At 46.1% G+C, this 27,249-nt stretch overlaps 1 long non-coding RNA gene across 2 annotated transcripts in view; it reads left to right on the top strand.

The window, feature by feature from the left end:
* LOC109283019 (uncharacterized) overlaps window positions 1–27,249 on the top strand; it is a 160,648-nt gene that overhangs the window by 11,023 nt on the left and 122,376 nt on the right. For both annotated transcript variants that reach the window (XR_009460689.1, XR_009460690.1), the window contains exon 3: window positions 12,684–12,762. This is a non-coding gene — a long non-coding RNA (uncharacterized LOC109283019). The remainder of the gene's footprint in view (window positions 1–12,683; window positions 12,763–27,249) is intronic.

Raw genomic sequence — 27,249 nt, 5'->3', positions numbered from 1 at the left:
CTGTACAATATTAGGTATTGTCTAGAATATACACTTGAAATGCACATATAGGCCAGGTACAGGCATTCAAAAAGCCTCAGACAGAATCAGTTTAAGTTACGTGATTTTCTATAAGGGGCGTAGTTCAGATCAGTGGTGAACAAAATGCATGTTCACCCTTTGATGGGGGGTGGAGGCATGTGCAAATCCTAGACCAGGTTCTACTATTTTTAAACCAGTCTTTGTGTGCTAAACTTCTGTTCTTTTAAGGGTATAGACTAGTTTTCTGATCACTTATACCACTGGGAAAAGCATAATGCCTATTACCTGGCCATATAGTCACATTCTTATTCTTTGTTCCATAAGACTGCACAGTATGGACCTGGATACACAGTACATTTACGCTGGTATAAATCACCCTTATAATGGTTTTTAAAAAGGAGCAGGTACAGAATGTCTAGGCTTATGTAACTAGTGTCATTTACTGGTATAACTAGTGTACTAGAATTTGGTCTATAATTATTCTGGGTTCAGTGGCATGATTGAGGGGAGGGGGGAACAGAGATAAGGGCAAACACCCTAGCTGCTGACCTTTGCGGGCAGGGGAGGGACAGTAAAACAAAGCAGCTGCTGCTGGCAGCCTCACATTAGTGATCATGATCACAGCAGCAGCTGGAATTCTCTGCTTCTGCATTGCCGTGGGCACCTGGCTGCATCCCTATACTGATATCTGGGGTAAATCAATTATACAAGTTACATCCTTGTAGGAGTGGTATCATCTTGAATTTCAGGGTAGCCATTTGCTGAATACAAATGCTTGCTCCCAGGGTGGTATGCAAAACCAATTAAAGTTATGCATGTGTATGCTATAAGGTTAGCATTACATGGTTCAAAATGTCCTTTTTTTAGATTATTTTATGAAGCATGCAAATTTGTACAAAATCAGACCAAGTAGTTTTAAAAAACACTTGCTGTAAATGAACCCACAAAACATGTTTTTGTTTCAGAAGGATTGTATATGCTTATCTCTGTATTTTCCTTGGGTTTTATTCTTTTTCCACTTTTATAGTTTCTGCACAGCTAATTGTAGTACATTGGGCTGGCTGTTAACTTAGAACAGAACTGTGCTGACCACCGTGGAAAATACCATTATGGATGATACTGTCAATACTAATTATTCTTATAACTATTTATTTTTGTAGAGCCCAAAAGCATGCTAGTTACTTTGCAGAAGCCATAGGAAAACAATTACTCTTTTATTTTAAATGCAATGAGATAAGAGATGGTCATAAAGGGTTGAGAGATTGGGGTGAGGAAGAACAAAAAGTATCATATAAACAACAGACATATACTCAATTTAGGCATTTGCACATTTTTTTTATCAAACAATATTTATTATGGTAGTTATGATGTCAAAGATCCCCTCTTTTTGATAGCTGGGGAATTAAGTGTGAGTGTCTCCACTGATCTCTGCTGTAGTCACCAAGGTCAGCTAAGTAAGGAAGTCCTAAGCCATAGGGCACATCCACATTGTGTGACACTAAGCTAAGGAGCATCACTGTGAGAACATGCTCTACTCACACCTGCTCCCTGAATGCTGAATTCCAAAAAGGATCAAGTAACTGCTCTTAGAGCAGAGTTGGGCCCACGTCATGCCATGTGTGCATGCGAAAACCTCAGTGGCTCTGGACACATGCTAAAAAGTGGCTACTTGACACTTTTGGGAATTCAGCGAGTGGGAATAAAAGTGGCATATTTTCACACTGGCACTCCCTAACCTGGTCCAGTGTGGTACAGACATCTCTTTAATTATATCTGTGTAGGGTAAGGTAGTGACAAGCTGAAAATACCATTTCTCACTGTGCTGAGATGCACCATGCCTACACTGTGCATATTAGCTCTGGAACCAGCAACAGTGTAGTTGTGTTAGTTTGCTGAGAGGTATGTTCAGTGCCACTAACACAGCTACATTGTTGATTCTGGAGTGGGGAGGATGTGGTTCCACGTGATGCTGCCTTGTACTATGTAGAGGCTTGCTAGTTAAAACTGAAACTTTTACCTCCACCCAGAAACTCAGGCAGCTAGTGCAGAAAAAGAAGCACCAGTGTATGGTTCATGTGTCAAAACATCTCTTTTCAATAATATTAATCATCCCAGGAAGACTAAATAACTTCTTGGAAGTATTGAGGAAGAAGTTATCTTCAAGGATGCTTTTGACTTCATGCACTGGAGGGACTTGGTGTGCTTGAAATAAATAGGAAGCAAGGTTTTGGGGGACTGGGGTGATATCTTTTATTAGACCAACTGTGTAGTTGGGAAAGATGTTAAACAATCTTTCAGGCACAATGTGCCCTACTTAAGGTGATCTAATATTATCAACTATGTTGAGACTTAGCAAAATTGTAATAGCATTGGACTGTTAAAGGCACTCCTTGTAGCAGTCTTTCCAGGCAGTGTAGCAAAGGATGTAGTTCATAGATTCATAGATTTAGCTGTCTAAGGCAGACTCCTGTTAAATAGCAAGCTGTCTCAGGGGAGCGGGGGCACTGGGAGACCCCCGCGGCGGCCAAGGGATCTGCTTACCTCCCGCAGGGCCGGAGGAGCCAAAGAAACTCCACGCGCCGACGCTGCCGGCGCGGGTCATCAGGCGGGCATTTATCCGGCTGCGGCTGAGCGGCGGGGGCGGGGCACGCTGGCCGGGAGGAACAAAAGACGGCCCCGCCGAAGCAGTGGGGCAGCTGAAGGGAGAGAGCTGGAGCCCCAGCGCGCAGGGGATCAGCCGCCACCCGCAGAGTGCGGGACGCCGCCTGCTCCCGCCGCGTAGAGGCGGAGCAGGCTGCGAGCAGCACGGCGGAGCACCCGGGAGTGAGAAGACAAGGGGAGAAGTCAGCCCCGGAGGTGGGGCAGCAGCCAGCGGGGAACCCGACACCTGAGGCAGCAGGAGGCGTGACAGCGGCGCCGAGAGTGGGGCCAGCTGTATCCTGCACTATGGAGCCGACGGCGCGGGTAACTGCGGCCGGGACTATTGGGGAAGCAAAGAGAACGTCTGCATCCCAAGGAAGGAGGGACCTGGTCAGCATCCCCACTGGGAGAGGCATACCTGGTCCGAAGACCGCTGGTAGTGGCTAGGGGGACTGAGCCAAGAGAGGATGAGACGAGGACGGGTTAGAGGCCAGGATAGGAAGACCTGAGGTGGCGTATGGCCGGGGTGTAGGGGAGGACGGAGCCCCGAGAGTACCTGCGAAGAAGCGTGCCGGCACCGAGGGATACCCCAAGGGAAGACCCCCCACTGAGAGAGTCATCAAAGTCGTGGCAGGAGAGTTCTGGTGTCCCCCTTTATACCAGATGGGGTAAACCCTGGGGCGTACCAACGAAGCCCGGGTGTGCAAGATCTTGGGTCCGGGTGAAGGCGGCGCACGAACTCCTGGTCGAACGGAGGTGGGTATACAAGCAAAAAGAAATACAGGGAAGTCTAGCTTTGTCTGGTCAGCTCTTCTGTAATGGTCAGGATCGCAAAGTTTTACAGTTGCTTGTAGAACTCTAGAGAATGGTAGGTGTGGTAACAGTGATAGTAAAAGTTGCTCCTTTCAGATTATCCATCTTCTCAGAGTCAATGCCAAATGATGTATCCCTGCAAATGGGTAATGGGCTGAATAGTAGGCCTGTGTGAATAGGGAAGTATTCAATTCAAATTCGGCTGATTCGGAGGCCAGTGATTCAGTTTGGAGATTTGGATTGCTGTTCCAAATTGATTCGGCTGATTCAGAGAGATTTAGTGATTCGGCCATAGAGTATAATGGGGAATCAATGAAATACCTATAACTTTGTCATTTTTTGGCTGATTGAGATGAAACTTGTGGGGACAGTAGCCCCTTCTGAGGGCATGAAGCCTGCCAAGGTTCAAGGAGATAGGTTTAGGGGTTTCTGGGAAACTGCACCTCAGGTTGCTGACAAGCAAAACTCGTGTCATGTGTGTGTGTTAAGCCACAGTGGGATGAAAACTGCAGGCATGCTAGCCCCTGCTGAGGCCAAGAAGCCTGCCAGCTTTCAAGGAGATAGGTGCAGGGCATTCTAGGTACTGGGGCGCTGCACCTCAGGCTGCTGACAGGCAAAACTCGTGACATGGGTGGGTGACACTGTGTATGTATTAAAGCGTGCCCTCACTGGCACTAGGGCATCTACATGACATGGTAGTGTGCCCCAATGAGGTATCCTCCTCCCCTACAGCCTCAGTCTGGTCCACCACTTTAAATGCAATGGTTATTTAAATGGTAAATAAAATAGTGAGTGATCACTAGCACAATAGCACCAGCAGCATCTTAGGTAGCCAAACTGTGACAGAGCCCTTCTTTCCTCTCCTGCAGGAGGTTCTTCTCCAGCGTGTGTGTTAAGGTGCACCCTCACTGTATGACTGTGTGTGTGTGTGCGTGTGTTTCTGTGTGTTAAGGTGCACCCTCACTGGCACTGGGGCCTCTGTACAACCCGGTAGTGTGCCCCAATGAGGACTCCTCCTCCCCTACAGCCTCATACCGGTCCACCACTTTAAAGGACAACAGGTAAGACAATTTGGTGTCTTTTAGTAGGCCAACTGAATAGTTAGAGAAATATATCTTAGCAAGCTTTTGGGTTGAAAAACCCTTTGTCAGGCTAAGGAAGCACCTGTATTTGGTCTGTGTGTCTGCTGGTTGTGGATGGAAGGAATAGAAAAAAAGCCAGAGGCTGGCCTGGCATGCAATGCAGGCAAGAAAGCCAGTCAGTCAAAATGGAAATGGAGGTGTCATGGGGTGAGGGACAGGCTGGGGGAGGGGGGTGGAAGGGGATGTAGCAGCACAGATAAAAGTACAGAGGTACCTGGGGAGTCAGATGCCTCCATTTCCATTTTCACTGACTGGCTTTCTTGCCTGCACTGCATGCCTGACCAGCCTCTGGCTTCTTTACTATTCCTTCCATCCAGGAACAGCACACAGATACACCAACTGCAGGTGCTTCCTCAGCCTGACAAGGGGTTTTTCAACCTGAAAGCTAGCATTCCAGACAGCTAAGCTGAGCTCACCTGGAGCCTCCCAACTCCACTGCAACCAGCAAGCCTGAGGCCTGTCAAAGACATGACAGGTCTGGGCTTTCCCCAGCCAGGACTGTGTGCATGCATGTGGTAGCTGGAGGTTATGGCGCCTCCTACCCACCTTTCACCAGGGGATCCTTGGTCCTGGCATTTACGGGGTGGCCGTGCCACCAGCAGTCCCACCAGGCCTCCCTGACCTTGGCAGAGTGCAGTTTTAGTGGTCATGCCGTGGACCTGGGGCTTCCTCCTTCTTCACAGCCCCAGCCCATACCTCCAAGTTTATCCTGACATGGGAGCTCAGCAAGGACATGTTCATCCCCTGCTGGCTGGCGATGTGGTGAGTGCCCTCTCCAGCTCTGAGAGGGGGCAGTAACACTATGTGGTGTAAAAACAATAAAACAGAAATAGATGCAGATGGAGTGAGGAGGGTGGCACTCAGTCCATCTGCAGGTGGAGTTTGGGGAACCCCAGCAACAGGAGGTTCACCTTCAAGAACACCAGCTGCTCCACCAAACCAGGATCCAAGCAGGTGCAGTGGCGTGTCACAACATCCCCAGCAATGCTGAACACCCTCTTGCTCAGAACACTGGTTGGTGGATGGGACAGGTGTTGTGGGCAACTGAGACCAGATCCTGCCACATCCGGCTTCAGCTTGCCTACTAGGCCAAGGAGTTGCAGTCCAGTGGCTCCATGTCCTTGGAGAGATAGGTAGTCATCAAAGCCTTGGTGCTACCTGGTCGAGGCTGGGGTCTGGTGCGTTTGGACCCCAGCATTGAAGACATGCCCTTGGCCCACATTGGCAGCAGCTGGTGTGGAGGAGACTGGCTGGTGCTGGTCCCAGTGACGATGCTGGGAGTGCTGGCACGGGAAAATGGATTCCATTCTTCTACATCCCCTCACCTCTGCCCTTCGGCCTCCCTGACTCTGTTCACCAGCACCTGCGTCCAGTGATTGAGGGTTTTGGGGCTGCCAGTTCACATGCTCCCCTTCACCCTCAGGTCGCACATGCCCACCAGCATGTGGACCATGCTGGACCGCAAGGGATCCAGCTGTCTCCTAATGCCCTCCTTCAGCCGCCTCACCAGGGCCTGCGCGTCTGGTGACAGCAGCTTGCCCCAGCCAGGAACATCGATCCCCTGGAACTTCTCCATTTGGTTCTCAAGTTCTCTCACTATGGGGATCACCTGGCTAAGGAGGACATTAGCAGTGCTGAGGGTCTCAGTGGCCTCGAGGAAGGGCTTGAGGACCACCAAGATCTGGGAGATGGTACCCCACTTAGCTCTGTTAAGGGTACTGCTGATCCCAATCTCCCTGAGCAAGGCCATCTCATGGATGGCCTTCTGTTACTCCACCAGCCTTTCCAGCATCATGTATGTGGAGTTCCACTGAGTCTCCATATACCGCATGATTTTGTGCTGCAGGATGCTCAGCTCTGCCTGTTTCTCCCACAGCATCTTGCCCCCTTTGATGCTGCGGTGGAATATCCCGCCACCTTCCTGCATTTTGAAATGAGCTGGGTGGTAGTGACAGTGCCATCACCGGCAGCCCTGTCCCTCTCCAAGGCGTCCTTGACTGTGAGGTGCAGCCTGTGTGCCATACAGCAGATGCCAAGAAAGTTGACATCACAGACGGCCTTGACCATATTGGCTCCATTGTTGGTGACCATGAACCTGTGGGTGAGCTTGCCCTGCCCAATGATCCACCCCTGTACCATGCGGTTCATGGCCACCATGATCTCCCTTGCCATGTGGAACTCATCCAATTCCTCATCTTGGAGGAGAGCCCACTGATTGCCTGACTGATCACACCAGTGCCGTGTGAGGGAGAGGTAAGTGTGATTGCCACCCCAGCTGGTCCAGATGTCAGAGGTGAAATGCAAGGCTACCTGCCGTCCTGCCTTGCACAGCTCCTCCCTCAAGTACTCCCTGTATGCCTCATACAGGGAGGGCACCACCATCCTGCTGGTATGGTGGGGCAATGAGTGCCATGAGCTACCTGAATCCTGGCTGCTCAACTAAGGAGAGGGGCTGACTATCCAGAGTAAGTATCTCCCCAATGCTCTGGGTGGTATCGCTCACCTTGGGAACATACCCCACTTTGTCTGTGGCTTTCCCCCACCACTCCATGGTTTCCTGCCTCTGCTTTGGGGGGACGGGCCCAGGAGCAAGCGGGGGACTTCCTTTTGGGCATGCTCCCACTGGTGCCAGGCTGAGTAGGAAGAAGGGCAAGGGGGTGCTGCCTCCTGAGATGCAGCAGCATCGCTGTGGTGGTGAAGTGTTTCACCTCCTTGCCTTGGTTGATCTGCCTTTGGCAGTGCTGGCAAATGGAAAACCTGGGATCATCTGCCACCTCAAAGTGATCCCAGACTACACTACTTCCCAGCTTCTAGGTTGAGGGTGGGGATCCTGCCTTATCTCCCTCCTCAGCGGGCTGAGGCACAACAGCAGGAGGAGCTGACTCAGCTGAGCCACTTGCCTGAGCCTCCACAACCTCAACATCAACCTCCTCCAAGGTGCTTTCTGGAGAAGGAGACCTGGGTCTAGAGGAACTTTAAGGGGTATGGAGCACCAAATCAGATTCCTCCTCGGTCCCCAGAATTGCTTTTGCTAGGGTGCCTGGGTCCCCTGGTTTCAGCTCCAGCTCCTCCTTTGGCAGTGGGAGGCTCACATTGGGAGATGAAATTGGGGTGGAGGAGATGGTCATTCTGCTGCTGGTGCCTATTTCTGGAGTTAGGGGAGATGGTGCAGGTGCAGGGACGTCAGGTACTGTTCCCTCTTCCTTGCTTCCACTGGCAGCAGAACCCTCATGGCTGCTAGGGAAGAGGATGCATCTATGTTGGGGGTGGGGAGGGGAACTTGCCGCTCTAGCTGTCCCCCTACCCACTCTAGCCTCTCTCCCTCCCCTGCCAGAAAACCTGGCACCTGCCTTTCCAGCACGCTTCATATTAATTTTTCCTGTGCTGGAAAATGTGTGTGTGTGACTTCTGGGCTGTGTGTTTTCTTTACTCTGTGTTGTGTGTAGTGAACTCTGGTTTGATTATTAATGACTATATATATGGTGTCTTCTGTGATATGCTATTAATCTGAATGTGTGACTTCTTCTGTGTTGTGTGTTTTCTTTACTTTGTGTTGTGTGTAGTAGACTTTGGTATGATGATGATGATTATTGATTATTAATAACTATATATATGGTGTCTTCTGTGATGTGCTATGAATCTGAATGTGACTGACTGCTGCTTCTTCTGTGTTGTGTTTGTTTACTGTACTGTTCTGTGTTGTGTACCTAAAATAATAATATTTTTTATTTTTCTTCTTCTTCTAGGACTCTGAGTTTCTGTGTTGTGTGTGTTAATCGCAATCTGAACCTCCATCTGACTTCTGTGTTTTTAGTCTGTATATAAGCTAACTATAGCTAATAATATTAATAACTAACAACTATATATAATCTCTTCTTCTATGAATATCTGACTTCTGTGATGTGTGTGAGTGTGTGTAATATGCGCATCCCTGCATAGTGATGGATCACACTGCCAGGGAAAACACTGAGCTTTCTTTTTAAAAAGTATTGGGGAAAAAAAAGAACAAATATAAATTGTGAAAGGAATGAATTGGATAAGGATAAGTAAAGTAGAGGGATTCTAAGCTAAGCTATATCCTATCCAGTCCTTTCTAAGAACAAAAAGGAGCAGGTGACTGACTAGGAAGGCAAGTCAGTCTGGTATCTTTCAGATGCTGTTGCTCACTCAGGCAGAAACAGTTCACAATAGGCACAGAAAGCCTGCAGACAGAGGTTTTTATGCTGTTTCTATGTTCCTCCCCCAGACATTATGGTTGCAAGGGGGCTCGGGGAGCGATCACGCTCACTGGCCAGCTAGAGATGTCAGTTCTTCCCCCACTGCTCCCCCTCCCTCTTCTAAGTTTCTGTTTTCCCTGAAACACCACCTCTGAATCTCTGAATCTTTTCCAAATCTTTTCTGAATCAATGCAGAGGCTTCAAATCGACTCAGACAGTTTTAAGCTTTTAGCGATTCAGTCAGATTCGGAGATTCAGCCTCCGAATTTGGCCAAATCTTCTCTGAATCAAATTGCGAACTGAAGCTTTGCACAGCTCTACTGAATAGCTCATCCCATATTTATTTTGTTTGTCAGTTAGGCCTGATTTCCAAGACCCCAGTTTTGGTTCATTAATTTCCTGCCCCATATTTCTTTAATGGGCCAGACATGATCTAAACACAGTAAATATGAGATGTCCATAGACCTTTTTATTTAGACTTATTTAGCCTTTCTGTTTGTAACTTTTAATTTTATATAACATGATGAAGTGAATATTGTTACCTTGGACACTTCAGGTATAGATTTCTACCCAACAAAACTTAATGTATGAATCCTTTTTATTGTCTTTCTTTAGTATTAAGTAAAATGGAAATTCTCTGGAGTTAAAATAAATCCAGTTTTTGAATGGTAAAATCTGATTCCTGTGAAAGAGAAATGGCTGAAAATAAGAATAAATACTACTTCTCAGTTTTCTCCTGACATATAGATCATCAAATCCAATTCACATTGCATGGTGAATTATGAAGATTTTCCTGTCCCTTGATGCTCTATGTTCCTACAACAAATTATTATACATCAAAGAAATGAGCTCTGAGTCAAAATGAGGTGATGAGCTAGAAAATAATGAAAAGAACTGGCACCAGTAAAATTACAGCAAACATCTGAAGAAATGAAGTAAAGGTTATTGCTCACAAATTTGTTCAAATGACTTAAGCTTCTGTCTCAGAAATAAATAATTTGGCATATGAAATTTGTGTATATAATGTAGTTAAAACTTCGTCTTTAATGAAAAATTGCAATCCCCTCTGATGGGAAATGAAATTACTGTACCAAGAACTATCTTTTTTCCATTAACCTCCTTCTGTGATGAAAGTGTTAAAATGATTGGAGTTTTGAGAAGTGGAAGACAAGTAAGATTGGCAGTGTCATAAAGAATCTTTCTTATGTAAGTCATTAGTTTTTTTCCATCCCATGTCAACAGTAGTTGAAATTGTTACCGTATAATGACTGTTCAACAGCTTATTTGAAATGAATTAGTTGTCTTACTAGTTATTAGTGAACAGATGTTTAAATCATTAAAACATTACTAGTGGTGGGCAGATTGAATGGAGGCTGAGGATTATGCATTGATATTTTTTTTTTGTCCAGCTCTCTCAGGAAAAAGGGGTAAAGGACATTGGGCAGCATGGGAAAGCTTGTCTTTCCATTGCATGGATTTTAATCTAGTTTAGTTTACAGTCTACTTTAAATGCAGGACTGGTGGGATAGTTCAGTTACCCATAGTATGCAGTACAATGCATACCTTGGTCTTCCTAGGAAAATGTAAACTTCCAAGCTATTATATAAAGATGCACTTTGGCACCGTCATTATCACCATTGGTTCTTTCAAAGAATACTTATAGCTGCTGTTGGGATATCACTGTGTACGGGCATGGACCTTTATGTCCCGTTGACATTCACTGGCCTTTTCCCTTGCCGGGCCGGTGCCAATCAGCACAGTTGGGTCAGACTTCCTCTCTGGTATCTTGTCTGCCACGACTTTGATGATTCAATTAATTGGAGAGGGATGATGACTTCTGGACCCAGAGCCAACTGGTACTAGCCAAAGGGCCAGGCCAGGAAAAAAGATAAAATAAAAAATAAACTCTTTGCAAAGGAAAAAAAAATGAAACCTATCATCCATTCAGCAATTTTCCCCTCACTGCAGGAGTCTCGTACCAAAGCCGTGATCCAGCACTCTGTTGGGGGTTGTTTTTTTCTCTTTCACTTTCAGTAATTAGTGCCCCACCAGCTCAATTGACAGCTCGTGGTCGCCAATTAATGCAGGACCATTTTTTTTCTTCTTTCTGAGCTCCTCCGAGCTCTGAAGACCTTGTAGGTCTTTTGCCCCATTCCCGGGGACTTCAGTCTTGGGCAACAGATGGGCATTCACCCTCGCTGCCAGCCCCTTCTCTTGCCTTCACCTCCCCTCCTCATCCTGTCATGCCGCGCCGGAAATACCTCCTGGCGGCTTAATTAACCCAATTCGATTCAGTCGGCAAGCTGATAAGGGTATGCCAGGGAGGATCGGGAGGTCTTTCTGCAGTGTAGCCATGCCACTGCGGCTTGGCAGACTTTTCTGGTCAGGGGGCTTCTCGGGGTATGTAATCTTGCTCTTTTCACACTGCATATTCTTGGTCTCTGGATCCCAAGTAGGTGAAGGTGCAGCCTTGAGTGAGGTGCTTAGGCTGTGGTTAGGTGCAGAAGCTCAGGCAAACTCTTGTGCTTAGTATTTCATACTGGCTAGCTTTGGATTAGAGGTGATCAACCCCTGATCTGCAGGCCACATCTAGGTGCCTGGTGCAGTGTCATTGACCCATGAGTTCCTCATGGATCTGTGAGGAGGCCTATGGGATGTGGCCCTGTATGCTACATAGGGTACACAGTGCAGTGTGGAGCCTATCCTGGTGTGTGGGGCCTGGGTGGCAGCAGTGCAGAGCTCTGGAGCCCAATCCTGGCTGGGTAGAGATGGTGTGGGGTCCCTGAAGCTTGACTCTGGCCAGCTGGAGGTGGTATGGGGCTCTCAGAACCTGATGTCAGCTGGTGGAGCCAGCATCCGGACCCCAGGCCCAAATCCTGGCTGGGCAGGGGTGGTGTAGTGCCCCCAGAGCGCAATCCCAGCAGGACAGAGGCAGTGTGGGGCCCCTGGAGCCTGATCCCATTCAGGTGGGAGCTGGGTGGTGGTGGTGTGGGGCTCTGGGGCCCAATCCCACTGCATGGGGGTGGCACAGGGTTTGATCTGGCCCCTAGCCTGGCCCTGTTCATTCATCTGGCCCACAGGATGAAAACCATCAGTATCACTGCTGTGGACAACTCTTTTCTCAGCATTCTGTCAGCTTGAACTGCCCCTTTGAACTCTCCCTATGCATTGCACAGGGACCCTAGGCACTTTACTCTAGGTTTTGGATTTCACTTCAGGGACTTAGAAATTAAGCACCTAACTTGAAGGTTCCTTTGTGTCTCTTTGATTCTGTCCATTACGCTCTGTTACAATTGCTCTATTCTTAATGCTTTCTCTATCAGTAATGTTTAACACCTACCACATAGGGACATTGTGAAAGTTAATTAAGTAAAGCATTTTGAAGATAAAAGTACAAAATATGTACCAACAGTTAAAAAAGAAGCATTTGCATCACCACCATGGACAGTTATGTGTTTGCAAACTGTCTGTCTAATTTTCATGAGTAAATGGCCAGACACTGGGTACACTCACATTTTGTAACTGTATCCTAGTTCACACACCCTTAGTATTGTGACTCTAAATAAATGTATTTTCAAACTGGCAAATTCAGAGAAGGGTTACTCCCATCTGTGTTTTTTTGGTCATATATTTTGTTGTTATCAAGAACTGTAAAACAAATTATTACCTTGTCTGATTAAAGATCCATGTGTCTACACCAGATGTTCACTCTGCAGCCAGATCTGCTAATGAGGAAAAGGCTAACCAACCAGAAAATGATTGATGTATCTGTGTAGGTCCACCATTGCTTCCAACCCTACAGATGTACTAGCAGGTGTAAGCGTAAAACCAACAATTTTCTCTATTGCAGAATATACCATAGAGCCCATACCATACATGGAGTTATGAAGGAACATGTGTTGACAAGAACCAGCAGGTCAGCACTGAAGGTTTGAAATATATATATATAAATAATATGCAGACAGATGCATTTTATATATTTTATTATTGTTTCTTTGGGTTTGAAATGTGAAATGGATTGACTCACTGTAGCTTCCATAAGTACCTATGTCCTTTGCTGAATTGCTATTTGTAATTGATATCATTAATCCCACTCAATGAATCACTACAGATACCTGTACACGCTTATCAGGAATAATATGCTACGGGTACAATTTCCCCCTCTTTCTTCAACAGTGAAGAAGTGCTGGTCTCCCAAAGCTGTGCTAAATTAGGGGACTAGCTCTTTCTACAATACCCTATTGTTATTGTGTGATTCTAGATGGAGAAGGATGAAGCAGCACAACTGCCTGGGTGGCCTCTCATTCTGTCACAAATGTGCTTAAGCTGCCCCTAGATCTCAGGTTTCAATCTGTGAATCATTGTAAAGGAAGGAAGGATTCAAGTAAGTTTTAAGGGCCAGGCTCTGTTCTACCAGTGGGGTTTCTAGGTTGACTTAGGTGTTTAAGTACAATTTCATACCACCATTTTCAAGTTCCTGTGAATCAATTAGGCAGACAAGGTTCCTTGGGTGAATTTGATATCTTTTATCAGACTAACCCAAATAGTTGGAGAAAAGTTATTAAGCAAGCTTTCGGGTTCAAAAACCCTTCATCAGGCTAAGGAAATTTCAGCAGTTGGTGTGTGCTCTTCCTGGATGGAATGAAAAGTAAAGAAGCCAGGGGTTGGGCTGGGCTGGGGAGTCAGTTGCCAGGCAGATTATAATGTATCAAAAATCCAATGTCTATGTTTAGTCCATGATCTCTAGTATCCAGGAGGTTGATGAAATGGAGCTCATAGGCTCGTCTCTGGGAAGTATTGTGTAAGTTTCCCCATGAGGATCAGGACTGAGAGATTCATAGATTCATAGATGTTAGGGTCGGAAGGGACCTCAATAGATCATCGAGTCCGACCCCCTGCATAAGCAGGAAAGAGTGCTGGGTCTAGATGACCCCAGCTATATGCTCATCCAACCTCCTCTTGAAGACCCCCAGGGTAGGGGAGAGCACCACCTCCCTTGGGAGCCCGTTCCAGACCTTGGCCACTCGAACTGTGAAGAAGTTCTTCCTAATGTCCAATCTAAATCTGCTCTCTGCTAGCTTGTGGCCATTGTTTCTTGTAATCCCCGGGGGCGCCTTGGTGAATAAATACTCACCAATTCCCTTCTGTGCCCCCGTGATGAACTTAAAGGCAGCCACAAGGTCGCCTCTCAACCTTCTCTTGCGGAGGCTGAAAAGGTCCAGTTTCTCTAGTCTCTCCTCGTAGGACTTGGTCTGCAGGCCCTTGACCATACGAGTTGCCCTTCTCTGGACCCTCTCCAGGTTATCCGCATCCTTCTTGAAGTGTGGCGCCTGGAATTGCACGCAGTACTTCAACTGCGGTCTGACCAGCGCCCGATAGAGGGGAAGTATCACCTCCTTGGACCTATTCGTCATGCATCTGCTGATGCACGATAAAGTGCCATTGGCTTTTTTGATGGCTTCGTCACGCTGCCGACTCATGTTCATCTTGGAGTCCACTAGGACTCCAAGATCCCTTTCCACCTCTGTGCCACCCAGCAGGTCATTCCCTAGGCTGTAGATGTGCTGGACATTTTTCCTCCCTAGGTGCAGCACTTTGCATTTCTCCTTGTTGAACTGCATCCTGTTGTTTTCTGCCCACTTGTCCAACCTATCCAGGTCTGCCTGCAGCTGTTCCCTGCCCTCTGGCGTGTCCACTTCTCCCCATAGCTTTGTGTCATCTGCAAACTTGGACAGAGTACATTTCACTCCCTCGTCCAAGTCGCTGATGAAGACATTAAAGAGTATCGGTCCAAGGACCGAGCCCTGCGGGACCCCACTGCCCACACCCTTCCAGGTCGAGACCGACCCATCCACCACGACTCTCTGGGTGCGGCCCTCTAGCCAATTCGCCACCCACCGGACTGTGTAGTCATCCACGTCACAGCCTCTTAACTTGTTCACCAGTATGGGGTGGGATACCATATCGAAGGCCTTCCTGAAGTCTAAGTATACGACATCCACCCCTCCTCCTGTGTCCAGGCGTTTCGTAACCTGGTCATAGAAAGAGACTAGATTGGTCAGGCACGATCTGCCCACCACAAACCCGTGCTGGTTTCCCCTCAGCATAATTTGCCCTGCTGGGCTCTCACAAATGTGAGCCTTGATAATTTTTTCAAAGACTTTACCAAGGATGGAGGTGAGACTGACTGGCCTATAGTTGCCCGGGTAAATTGGAGAGAGAGTGGCCCTCCTGTGAGAAATGTGCCCCCACCGGTAATTGGTTTTTTTTGTCTTTGATAGATTTCCTGTGTGCGTTCATTCTGGTGCGCAGTTTTTGTTTGGTCTCTCCTACATATTTTCCATCAGGGCATTTGGTGCATTGGATAAGGTATATTACATTTCTGGAGGTGCAGCTGTAAGATCCTGGGATGCTGAGGGCTCTGTTGTGGGGTGTAGTAATAGTGGGGGTGGTGGAGATAAGTTGGCAGGTTTTGCATTTCTTGTCCTGGCACGGTCTGGATCCTTTTGGTGTGTTCTGGGCTTGAGGAAGTTTGCTTTTGGTAATGAGGTTGGCGAGGTTCGGTGCTTGTTTAAAGGCTAGGATGGGTGGCTCTGGGAAGATCTTTTTAAGAATAGTGTCTCTGTCTAGTATGGGTTGCAATTTTTTGATGGTTTTCCGTACAGGTTCAAGGGAGGGGTGATACGTCATAACCAGCGGTGTGCGATTTGTGGGGGGTTTTCTTCTGTACTGCAGCAGTTAAATACCCAATTACTGGTGGGGGCACATTTCTCACAGGAGGGCCACTCTCTCTCCAATCTCTCAGTCCTGATCCTCAAGGGGAACTTACACAACACTTCCCAGAGACGAGGCTATGAGCTCCATTTCATCAACCTCCTGGATACTAGAGATCATGGACTAAACATAGACATTGGATTTTTGATACATTATAATCTGCCTGGCAACTGACTCCCCAGCCCAGCCCCTGGCTTTTTTACTTTTCATTCCATCCAGGAGGAGCACACGCCAACTGCTGAAACTTCCTTAGCCTGACGAAGGGTTTTTGAACCCTAAAGCTTGCTTAATAACTTTTCTCCAACTATTTGGGTTGGTCTAATAAAAGATATCAAATTCACCCAAGGAACCTTGTCTGCCTATGTCCTTAGACCAACACGGCTACAACCTAGACCCCTGTGAATCAATTAATTACTTTTGAAACAGCTAGCATCTTATCTTTAAGACCAACCGACTCACAAAAAAGGAGTGAGGAAAAGGAAGACCCACCTACCTTTTTGAGTGTGGAGTAAGATTGCATTTAGCGGTGCAGACAGAAGTGCAACTCCCTGGTCTAACTCATGGTGATTCAGAGAAATTACCATAGTTATCCTGATCCCTCCAATCTAACAGACATTAGCTGTTGAATCAGGAGGGTGGAGAATCAGCTCCAATTTGGAGCTGATCCAGGGAGAGAGGCTACATCTTCCCCTGGCTCAGCGCCTCCACCTCAGCTCCATTGCTTTCTGGGTGGAACAGATGAAAAGACAGGGAAGGGAGGTCTTCTGGGGTTTTTTCAGCCCCATTGGATTAGGGATTGGGTAGATTGGAGTGATGGGCTCCACCAAGGTGATGGGCTCCAATCCAGACAGAAATCTATTAAGTTGCTCCATTTATGAGCAGCTTTATTTGAACCCTTATACAATGAGAGTTAATTTGTTGTACAATTGGAATGCTCTGCAGCTGTGCACTTCTGTTTGGGCATGGCTTTAGAGTGATTTCAAGGGGCCAATGGAATGACAAATGTAATTTATGTCTGCACCCTATAGGTGCCTAAATCCACCTTTGCACCTAAATGTGTCTTTATTTGAGAACAGGGGAAAAATACATCTAGGTGTTTTCCTAAAAGATAATTCATGGTACATTCTCCACCCTCACATAGAATGTGTTGTGTATTCTGCTGGCTGGTAGAGCCAAGCATCATGCTGAAGAGAGAACAATTCCACAAGCCCTTCACCTGGCTGACAATTTTTCTTCCCTTTTATAATCGAAACAGTATTGTCCTCAGCCCTGTTGAAAACTGCAATGATATTAGCACATGTATTACAGATATGAAAATGGAAAACAATCAATAGATAGGAAGCCCTATCAAAATAACATATTTACTAAAACTACTCTAGAAATAGAATATAAAAATGTTGACATTGCTACATAATGACACCTCAAAGTCATTTAACAAAAACAAATTTCTAATGAAAATATACCCTTACCTAGAAATAAACCTTGAAGGCCAGATTCTGTCTTAGCTGAACTGTTGTAATTGTTCATTTTTTAGATTTCCCTTTTGCCTGCAGTGCCTATATGTTCTTAAAATGAGTGATTACTTCTCTAAGGGGAGAATTCTGTGTGTAGATGTTATGCACTCCCACACCGTGAATTACACTGTATACTTGTGAGCAAAATTTGATCCTAGATTGACCAGTTACAATTTATAGGGATGTAATCAGGTGTCTTGATTAACAGAATGTGGTCATACTAACTTTTAACAACCTTAGTTCACCTTTTAAGAAGTCCTGAATTTCTCTTTTCCCTTAGCCTCATCTGAATGCTGAATCACCTTTTCAATTCAACAGACATTCTGTTTTCTTTTTTCTGTCAATCTTACTCTAAATTTATCTCCATTTAACTGCATGTGTTGTCTACTTGCTTGGGGATTTAGTTGAAAGCCTTCTGTACTTGATTGCATTGTTCATCATCATTTGCTATGCTTCCAATTAAGTATCATTTGGAAAGCTGGCCATTTTCCAGTACATTTAAACAACCCATATTTTTCTTTTTTCCCAATTTCCCATCCATTTTTCTAAAGGCTGCTTTTTAAATCAAGTTGGTTTTTAGATACACAAGCATCCTATGGTGGTCAAAAGGCCTTGTTAAATAAATGGAATGACTCCAACCCCAGTCAGCACTATATTTCTCCGTTTAATCTAGTTAAATTATAGTTTCCAAATGAAGTCCTTTTAATTACTGCCAGTTTTAAGAGACATAAAAATAATGTGGTATGTATATTTTTAAATGAGACACTGTAGCAGAAAGTCCTCTTTGAACATTTCCCTTCTGGACATGGCTATAAAAGAAGACCCTTCCTGCCTGCACCCCTTTCCCCTCTCCCCCATTTTGTGCATTTCTTTTCCTTCTAAGTATCAGCAGAGACCTAGCATATTCAATGCATGGGTGTGGCAAGACTCAGAGCAAGCCAGGAAGTTGAAGTGGCTTTCTGTAGAAGAAACCTAGAAACTACATCTACATATCAATTAAGCTCAGCGTCACTAAAGAAAAGAACTAAAATATCCACTTCAAAGACTGTAAATATATCCTTTGCTAACCTAACTCACTCACTGTCCCCAGTAGCCTTTGATCCTCACTACCTCACATTGCATTTTAATATATTTCTCACAGTGCAATTTCATATTTTATCTGTCTCATCTTTACCATGGCATTTTGTATTTTATATTTTATACTTTTAAATTCTTAAGGAATGTACTTCCTGTAGAATGAAGTTATACCCTGGACCATTGTTAAAACTGCATTGAAATTGTAACTGTAAAGTGATAACATTTGTTGAGTGAATGCGAGTGAATGATGATCATCAGTAGACAATAGTCTAGCCAAAGGAACTCCATTTCAGGCTAATCAAGCTAAAGAACTGATCCCTGGAACATGAGCAATCACCCTATCGACTATTCCTGTAACCCATGACAATACAGCCATTAAGTCAAGTCAAAGGCGAACTCACGAAACTTCAGGTACCAGCAGGCAGAAACCCCTGTGACTAACAGCTGTCAGATACTACTCAAAACCCATGTGGGACAGCGACCTCTGGATTGGGTAGCCAAGATAATGCTGGGGGATCACACACATCTGCCAGAAAGGGATAAAAGACAGTGAAGCATGACCCACAGTGGTGCTTTCTCATAAAGCACCTGACCTACCAAGACAGAAGGACAAGCAGGCAACCCCCTTCTTGAGAAGACATCACCTTGAAGGAAGCTGACCATCAACAGCAGACTCCAGGGCCTCATAGAGGTAGATACACTGACACCAGTGCTCACAATCACTACAACAGCCACTACACAGTACATGGGTTTGAACGGGTTAGTGTGTATGTGTGTGTGTGTGTGTGTGTGTGTATGTGTTAAGGTGACTAGTACCACCTGTGCCCACCTCTGCTCCAAGAGGCGTTCCCGGGCTGCCTTTGTGCGAGCAGCTAACCGGGTCTGCCCCGCTCCCGTGGGGGGGTTCCCAGAGGGTGCCCCAGGGGACGGTGGCAGCTCCCCGGAACTCACCAGCCGCAGTCCCAACGGGACCTTCAGTGGAGGGATCCCACTTTCTGCGGCCTCCAGTGCCAATACGCCTTTGGCGGGCACTCACGGGGCTCCAGCCTCCCCTACACCCTGGGCAACGCCACCTTGGATCGTGGGTTCTTCAGCCTCTTATCACCGGCCTGAGGACTACGCATCCCACGGCCCCATTGCCCCTGTGGGCTTCCTCGCTGGCGTCCCTGCCGGCTCTTCCTCTGGCTCCCTCGCCGGTGTCCCTGCTGGCTCCTCCTCCTGCTCCCTCGCCGGCGTCCCTGCCGGCTCTTCCTCCAGCTCCCTCGCCGGCATCCCTGCCAGCTCTTCCTCTGGCTCCCTCACCAGTGTCCCTGCCGGCTCCTTCTCCGGCTCCCTCGCCGGCAGTTCCTGTCCCCGCTTCCTTACCGGCTCCGGTGCGGGCTCCGCAGCTGAGTTCCCCGCAGCTGCGGCTCTCCTCGTCCTCACCGCTCCCAGCGCTGCTGCAGTTTACCCTGCCTAAAGCAGAGACGCCCCGCGGGTGCCTGCTTCTGGTCTCGGGCTTCCCTCTGGCTCTTGCATCCTCCTGCAGCCTCCCTGTGCTCTCGGGGCCGTGCTTTATTCCCGCCGGGTGGCGTCTCTCCCTGACATCACTCGGCCCCAGCTGAATGTAAGCATGGCTGATAAACCGCGTGGGCGGTTTCTCGGCGTGCGCGCCTCTCCTGCCCTCGACTCCTGCAAAGGGTAAGTAAGTGCTTCCCCTGGTTTTGGGCCGGGGTTTCCCTCTAGCTCCGGCGTCCCTGGGACACCACCCATAACTCAAAGTTTGCATTTATGATTTTATTGGTAACTTCATATCCCATCCAATAAACTAGAATTTATTATGATCCTGTGAGTTGGTCCTTTGTAGCCAACAATACAGTAATATGCATAGCTTACACTCCTTTTACAAACACAGGGAGAGTGCTCTCAAAGATTTGATCACACCAAACACTAAAGGTGAAATCAGTGGCATTTTTGCTATTGACTTCAGTAAGGAAGTGATATTACTCTAATTGTTTTCAAATATTTTCCAAAATATTCCTGTTTCTACTGTAACTGGCTGCAAGCAAGGTTCCCTGCTTCCCAGAATATCTCATTAGTAAAGAAGCCTACTCATCAGCTCTAACAAAGGCATTGATGATAGGAAAGTAAATAAATTGATAAACCCAAATAATTTAAGCAGCTACACCCTAGCAGGCAAAGGACACTCCCTTTCCTCTTTGAAAATGCCCAGTGATGAGTAAGATCAGGTAGGGGCTTTTTGAATGAGCGGGTTGTGTGAAGGCATCTTTGGATCCTGAGATCCAAATGTTATGGACTGGTTGAAGGTCAGGGATTTATATGAGATTCTCACTCAGGTGAGATACTTGCTTAACTCAGTTTTGCCTTTTGTTTCAAACCTAGAATTCAGGTGAGCGAAAGTTGCAAATGTATTACATAGACTTTCTAAAGTTTACAATTGTATAGGTGGATCCAGGACTTTAAAAGTGAGGCATGCAGGCATACGCCACACATAAAGGAACATGGGTGGGGCACGTGTCCCCCCTGACAGGGCCGTCCCCACTGCTGATGCTGCTGCCGGCATCTGTGGCAGGTCGCCAGCTCCACTACTCCACTGATGCCAGCAGTGGCATCTGCGGGGGCTCGCCATCTTCAGTCCCTCTGCGGAAGCTCACCAGCTCTGCCTCTGCTGCTGCTTCTGGGGACGGTGCCCCCGCAGATGTTCCCCCCCCCCCCCCCCCCCCCGACTCGGGAGGCACCAGTCGCCCATGGAGCAGTGCGCTGCAGGATCAGTGATCAGCACTGCAGGAACAGTGACCAGCATTTTTGGGTCACTGCACTCCACCGTTTCCAGTCTCTCTTTGTCCATGAAGGCAGGCAGACCACAGCACAAGAGCAGCAACCAGAACCTTTTTTAAGTTCCTGAAGCAGGTAAGAAACCTCTCTTCCCCTCCGTTCCATGCTCAGTGGCACCTCCCCTTCCCTCCCATATCTGCCTTGGCTAAATCCAGTCCCCATGAAGACCAGGTGGAACAGGGCAGGAACAGCTCTGGTCTTATTGACTGTTTTTTATATATTTTTTAGTTCCCAGTTCTTTTAGTTGCTCACTTCATTCAACTAAGGGCACAGAAAGAAGTGCAGCTCCCCACTGTAACTCATGGCACTTTGCAGGAAGTGCCATGAGTTACAGTGATACCCCATAGACCCAACAGATGTTCACTGTTGGGTTCTGGGGGTTGGGGGATCCAGGTGCTATTTGGAGCGGCTGTGAATCTGCAGCTGCTCACCCCTATCCCCACCCCTCCACCCTCCCAGACCACCCTCAATCCTCCCAGCTGATACTGGAGAGCCCAAAGGGCAATGACTAGAAGTGGCAGCACATGGCACTTGAAGAAGAAGGGTCCACAGAATTGAAGAGCAGCTGACAAGTCAGCAACCACTTTCAAACACTCTGTGGTGGAAATGCTGAAGAAAACGCAGAGGACAGCTGCAGGAATAAGGCAGGGGAGATGGCAGCCAAAAGAGCAGGAAGTGAAAGGCCTTTAGGACAGGGGCTTCAGGACTGCTTTACCAACAAGGAAAAAAAGAGTAGCGGTGATTCCCTTCTGTGGGGGACAGAGGCACCAATTTGTTGTACCGATTTGGGGAACCAAGATATGTGCCTGTCTGGATCCCAAATTCAGGACATCAGAGAGGCTGTCAAAGCTCATCTATCCTTCGGACCACTACTGCTTCTTGCTTTTCCATGTAGGAAACCACCAATACTGCTAGGAATGACACTGAGCAGATCAGAGGTGACTATGATGCTTCTGGCAGGAGGATTAAGGTGCTTGGAGCACAAGTGGTGTTATCATTAATTATTCCCATGGAAAGCAAGGATCCAGGCAGAGACCATTGTATCTTGGAAGTGAATGCATAGCTGAGATGGTGATGTCAATGTGAAGGCTTCAGTTTATTTTGACAACAGGTGGTTGTTCTTTGGAGGACAACTTCTATCAAGAGATGGGATCCCTCTGATGAGAGTGGGGAAGAGCATCCTTGAGCATTATCTTTCTAGTAAGGAGGCCTTCAAACTAGGTTTAATGGGGGATAGTGATGAAAACCTTCCAGTAATAGAGCTCACAATACAAAGGGAAAGGACTCAAAGAAGCAACTTAACTCTGGTAAAGGGCCAGAGAGCTACAGGACTGCAACAAATGTGCTAGAGGGAAATGAGTAGGTCAAAAGGCAAAATATGTCTGATGCATACTTATCACATTTTTATGCATGGGGAATAAACAAGATGAGCTGGAAGCTTCAGCCTAGGAAAACAACTATAATCTGGCTGGCTGGCATTATAGAGAGCTGGCTAAACAGCTCTTATGACTGAAATGTCAACATCAAGGGTTATATTCTGTTTTGGAAGGACAGGGTTGGGAAAAAAGGTGGTGGTGTTGCCGTGTATGTAAAAAACATTCTTGTTCAGGAGGAAGAAGACAGCATAGCAGAATGCATTTGGGTGAAGATGAAATATGAAAAAGGCCGCACCAATATAATGGTGGGAATTTATTATAGGCTACCAAGTCTGGAAGAGGAGGTGGATGAGGTACTCTTCAAGCAGTTGACAAATCTACCCAAAAGCTGTGGGATGGCACTGATGGGAGACTTCAACTTTACAGACATCCGCCGGAAGAACAATGCAGCCAAACACAAAATGTCAAACCAGTTCCTAACATGCATGGACAACAACATTCTGTTTCAGAAAGTAGAGGAAACAGCTAGGGGATCATCTATCTTGGATCTTGTCCTGACCAACAGAATTGATGGAGGATGTGAAAGTGATGGGTAACTTGAGAGGAAGTGGTGATCATGATATAATAGTATTCCAGATCCTGAGACAAGGAAAAAATGAACTTACTTAGTAAAAAAAGCGAATTTCATCCAACTCAAGGAGTTAATAGATATGGTGTCATGAAAAAATAGACTGAAAGATAAAGGTGACCAGGAGTGCTGGGAGCTTCTAAAGGGCACAGTGTTGGAAGCCCAACCTGTCCTGATATGATGGAAGCACAAAAAGAATGGCAAGACACCAATGTGGCTACACAAGGAGCTCCTAAAATGCCTCAAATACAAAAGGAAAGCATATAGGCAATCAAAGAATGAGCAGGTCACCAAGGAAGCATATCTGGAAATAGCAAGAACCTCCAGGGACACAATCAGGAAGGCCAAGATAAAGAACGAGCTGTATCTGGCAAAGGAGGTTAAGGAAAACAAGAGGAGGTTCTATAAGTATGCTGGCCAGAAAAGAAGGACCAAGGAATTAACAAGCCAGGGGAACTCCTAATGGAAGATCCAAAGACAGCAGATCTGCTCAACATCTACTTTACCTCAGTCTTCACAAAAATTAAGCTTCAGACAAACACCTGGTAAGGATTATCTGGATAAGGAATGGGGCAAGCTGAGAGAGGAGATAACAAAAGAGATCATCAGAGAGCTTTTAATAGGTCTGAATGAATTCAAGTCAGCAGGGCCAGTTAAATGTCATCCCAGGCTCCTGAAGGAACTGGCAGAGGAGATCTTGGAGCCCTTGGCAATGATCTTTATGAAGTTATGGGAGATAGGTCAGGTAGGGACAATTGTAGTTCCCCTCCTTAAAAAAAAGGCAGAAAAGAGGACCCAGGGTACTACAGACTGGTTAGCCTTACCTAAATGCCTGGGAAGCTACTGACACATATCCTATGGAAGGCCTTTTGAAAGCATCTGGAAGAGGAAAGGCTGATTGTAAGCAGCCAGTGTGGATGTGTAAAAAAACAAATCACGTCAGACTTGATCTTCTTTGACAAGGTAACTACTTGGTTGGACGAAGGGAATGCAGTGGATATAGTATATCTAGAATTCAGAAATATTTTTGACAAATTCCCTCATGACCTCATAAAAGAGTTGAAGAAATGTGGGCTCGATAGATGTACTATAAGGTAGATGGATAACTAGCTCAATAACAGCAAGCAAAGGGTAATTATTAACAAATCCATGGCAAAATGGCAGGAGGTTTCAAGTGGATTCCATGATATTGTATGTGCTTATTAATGATTTGGATGCTGGCATAGGAAGCTTCTTGAGCAACTTTTGCAGATGACAGGAAATTGGGAAGGACTGTGAACATAATGGAGGATCCAAGCACAATTCAGAAGGATCTCAACAGCTTGGAGACTTGGGCTAGAGCTAACAGGATGAGGTTCAATGTAGACAAATGTAAGGTGCTGCACCTTGGGAGGAATCATCGAAAACACAAATATGAAATGGGTGACACCTGGCTGGATGGCAGCACTATGGAAAAAGTATGGGAGCCTTGGTAGATCAGAGACTCAGTCTGCAGTATGATGCAGCCACAGGAAAAGCGAATGCAATTTTGAAATGCATCAATAGAAGTATTAGGTGCAAGACATGGGAGGTGTTAGTTTCTTTCTACTAGGCACTGTTTAGGTCTCATCTGGAGTACTGAGCCCAGTTCTGGGCTCCACAGTTTAAAAAGAACACGGAGAAGTTAGAGAGGGTCCAGAGGCCGGCAAAAAAGATAATACAGGGATTGAACAGAAAGTCATGTGAGGAGAGGCTGAAGGAGCTAGGCATGTTCAGCTTGTGGAAAAGGTACTTAAGAGGGGACTTGATAGCAGTCTTCAGGTACTTGAAGGGACGCTATAAAGAAGAAGGAAAGCACCTTTTCTCTCTTGCTGCAGAGAGGAGGACATGGATTGGGGTTTGAAGTTGCAGCAAAATAAGTTTAGATTAAATATCTAGAAAACTTGTTCATTGTTAGTAAGGCAGTAGAATAGACTGCCTAGGGAAATTTGTGGACTCTCCATCACTGGAGGTGTTCAAGAAGAGGTTAGACAGCCATGGTCGTGGATGATCTAGGCATAGCTATGCCTGTGTTCTACTATGGGTATTTCCCATACTTCTGGGCTTTGCTGATTGCCCCTGGCCACTGGCCCCCCTTTCTGCTACACGTGTCAGGGTGTTTTTAATCTCCCTCAGAGGCATTGGGTGTTGGATGGAGCCAAGGCTGGGGACTTTGACTGGGGTGTGGCAATGCTGCTGCTGGGACCAAAGCTGAGGGTTCCTGGCTGGAAGGTCTTGCCCTTCCACTCAGGGTCTGACTGATTGCCATATTTGGGGTCGGGAAGGACTTTTACCCCATGTTCAGATTTGTACAGACTGTTGGGGGGTTTTACCTTCCTTTGTCATTGGGGGCATGACCTTTTACCTTTCTTGAGTATATGTTGATAAGATTTCATAGAAGCAAGATGTTGGCTGCCATGGTTCCCCTGCTTTACCTGTAGCAAGTTAGGGTGTTGGGTCTGTGTTGTGTCAGGTAGTCTTATGTAGAATTTAGAATATGGATTGTATAGGATGGTTTGGATAGGAATGATTTTGCCTCAGGCAGGGGGTTGGACTAGACCTCTAGAGGTATCTTCCAGTCCTATTTCTGTGATTCTGTGATATAATGCCTTTATATTAGAAGGTAATCTATGTTTCTCACACTCCTGATCCAATTCATCCAATCTATGACTCCTCTTTATACTACCAGAGCAATCTGAGGAGCCAGCAGAGTACCTGAGAAACAAGCCTTATTTAAACAGAAAGGCCTCAATTCTGGCACCTTGACTCAGTTTAAGTAATACCTTACTATACAAGTGGCCTTATTGAATTCAGTGGAACTATTCATGTGGCAAAGTGCTATTTGATGTGAGAAGGGATGATAGAACTGGGCTTCTTGTAATTTAACACAGTGGGAAATAATGTATTGCTGAACTGTATTAGGGAGAAAAAGCTGTAGTAAAAGAAACATCTGATGTGGAGAAAGAAGGAGCTGGTCAGCCAGATAACACCCTGAAGTCCACAAACAACACCTATGTGCCATTATTTGTCAGTATGCCTCTCCTGTATTAAATAACCCTGTTAGCAAAGTTTGTTAAAAAGCTTAGGATTAACTTTAATGGGCTACTGGCACAGCTGAATTATTTAAGTAGGGCAGATTGAGTTTAATACCTTTTTATCAGTGGCAGGCAAACAGAAAAGCAATTTGACCAAAATTCCCTTTATATTTTCTAAAAAGGTTCCTTGCACAAGAAAGCATTGTTTTGATTCTTTTTTTTTTTTTTGATTTGCAGCATTTACATGCCCCAGACTCAAAATACTGCTGAGAACTCAAAAGGTTTGAGGGGAACTGAGGAGGCTTCTCTGCACGACAATCACTATACTTAAGAAGTAAATTTCTCCCAGCATATGCACCTCTAAATATTGTATGATGGCAATTATTATGGGTATTTTAAGAAGGGGGTGTTGAGGACTGTGTTGTCACATTAAATTAGTTTCAAAATTGCAATTTGGGCATTAAGAGACATAAGGAAGGTTATAGGGCAATGATGATGAAGGAAATATTTTACAGTCCAATAAGTGTTGCTTGATGAAAACTAATGTGGGGCTTAGTTCTTCCAGTAGAATCAGTATAAAATAGCCAATTAACTTCAATAAGAACAGATCTGTAGTGAAAATAATTGCCCATTGCTATATCAGTGAAGACTAATAATCCTAGGCTAGATGGTATTAGACTAGGCTAGGTAGGGAAGAAATTGCTAATTCAATAGATGACATATGAATATAAAGATCCTGGGAGAGTTTTTAATATCCATTTCTCCCCCTCCCCCCCCGATACTAGTGTATAGGCTGGTTTATATATTCATATAGATAAAGGAAATAATGTGTTTTCATGTGTTCAGGGATGAGTTAGCCATTGTTATGCACTGTAATGCCTTGAGTTGACCCTCAACCATGTGCTTATTATATCCATGTTACTTGTCTTCAGTTAGGCTTGAAGAGAATGCATTGAGTGCTCCATGTGCACATTGTACAATGCTCCTGTACTTTGGCATTGGCTTAAAATGTGAGATACTGCTTAAGGGATGCCCATCTCCCCACAACACTTCCCATTGGGCGACTGGTGCCTCCTGAGTCTGGGGAGGCACCCACAGAAGCTGCTGGCACTGTTGGCGGTGGGGACGGTGCTGGCGAGCACTCACAGAAACCACCGGC

The sequence above is a fragment of the Alligator mississippiensis genome, chromosome 3 (assembly GCF_030867095.1).
Source record: "Alligator mississippiensis isolate rAllMis1 chromosome 3, rAllMis1, whole genome shotgun sequence".
In the NCBI taxonomy this organism is placed as follows: Eukaryota; Metazoa; Chordata; order Crocodylia; family Alligatoridae; genus Alligator; species Alligator mississippiensis.
Note: the sequence above shows the minus strand (reverse complement) of the source record. Positions and strands in the feature narration are given on the sequence as shown.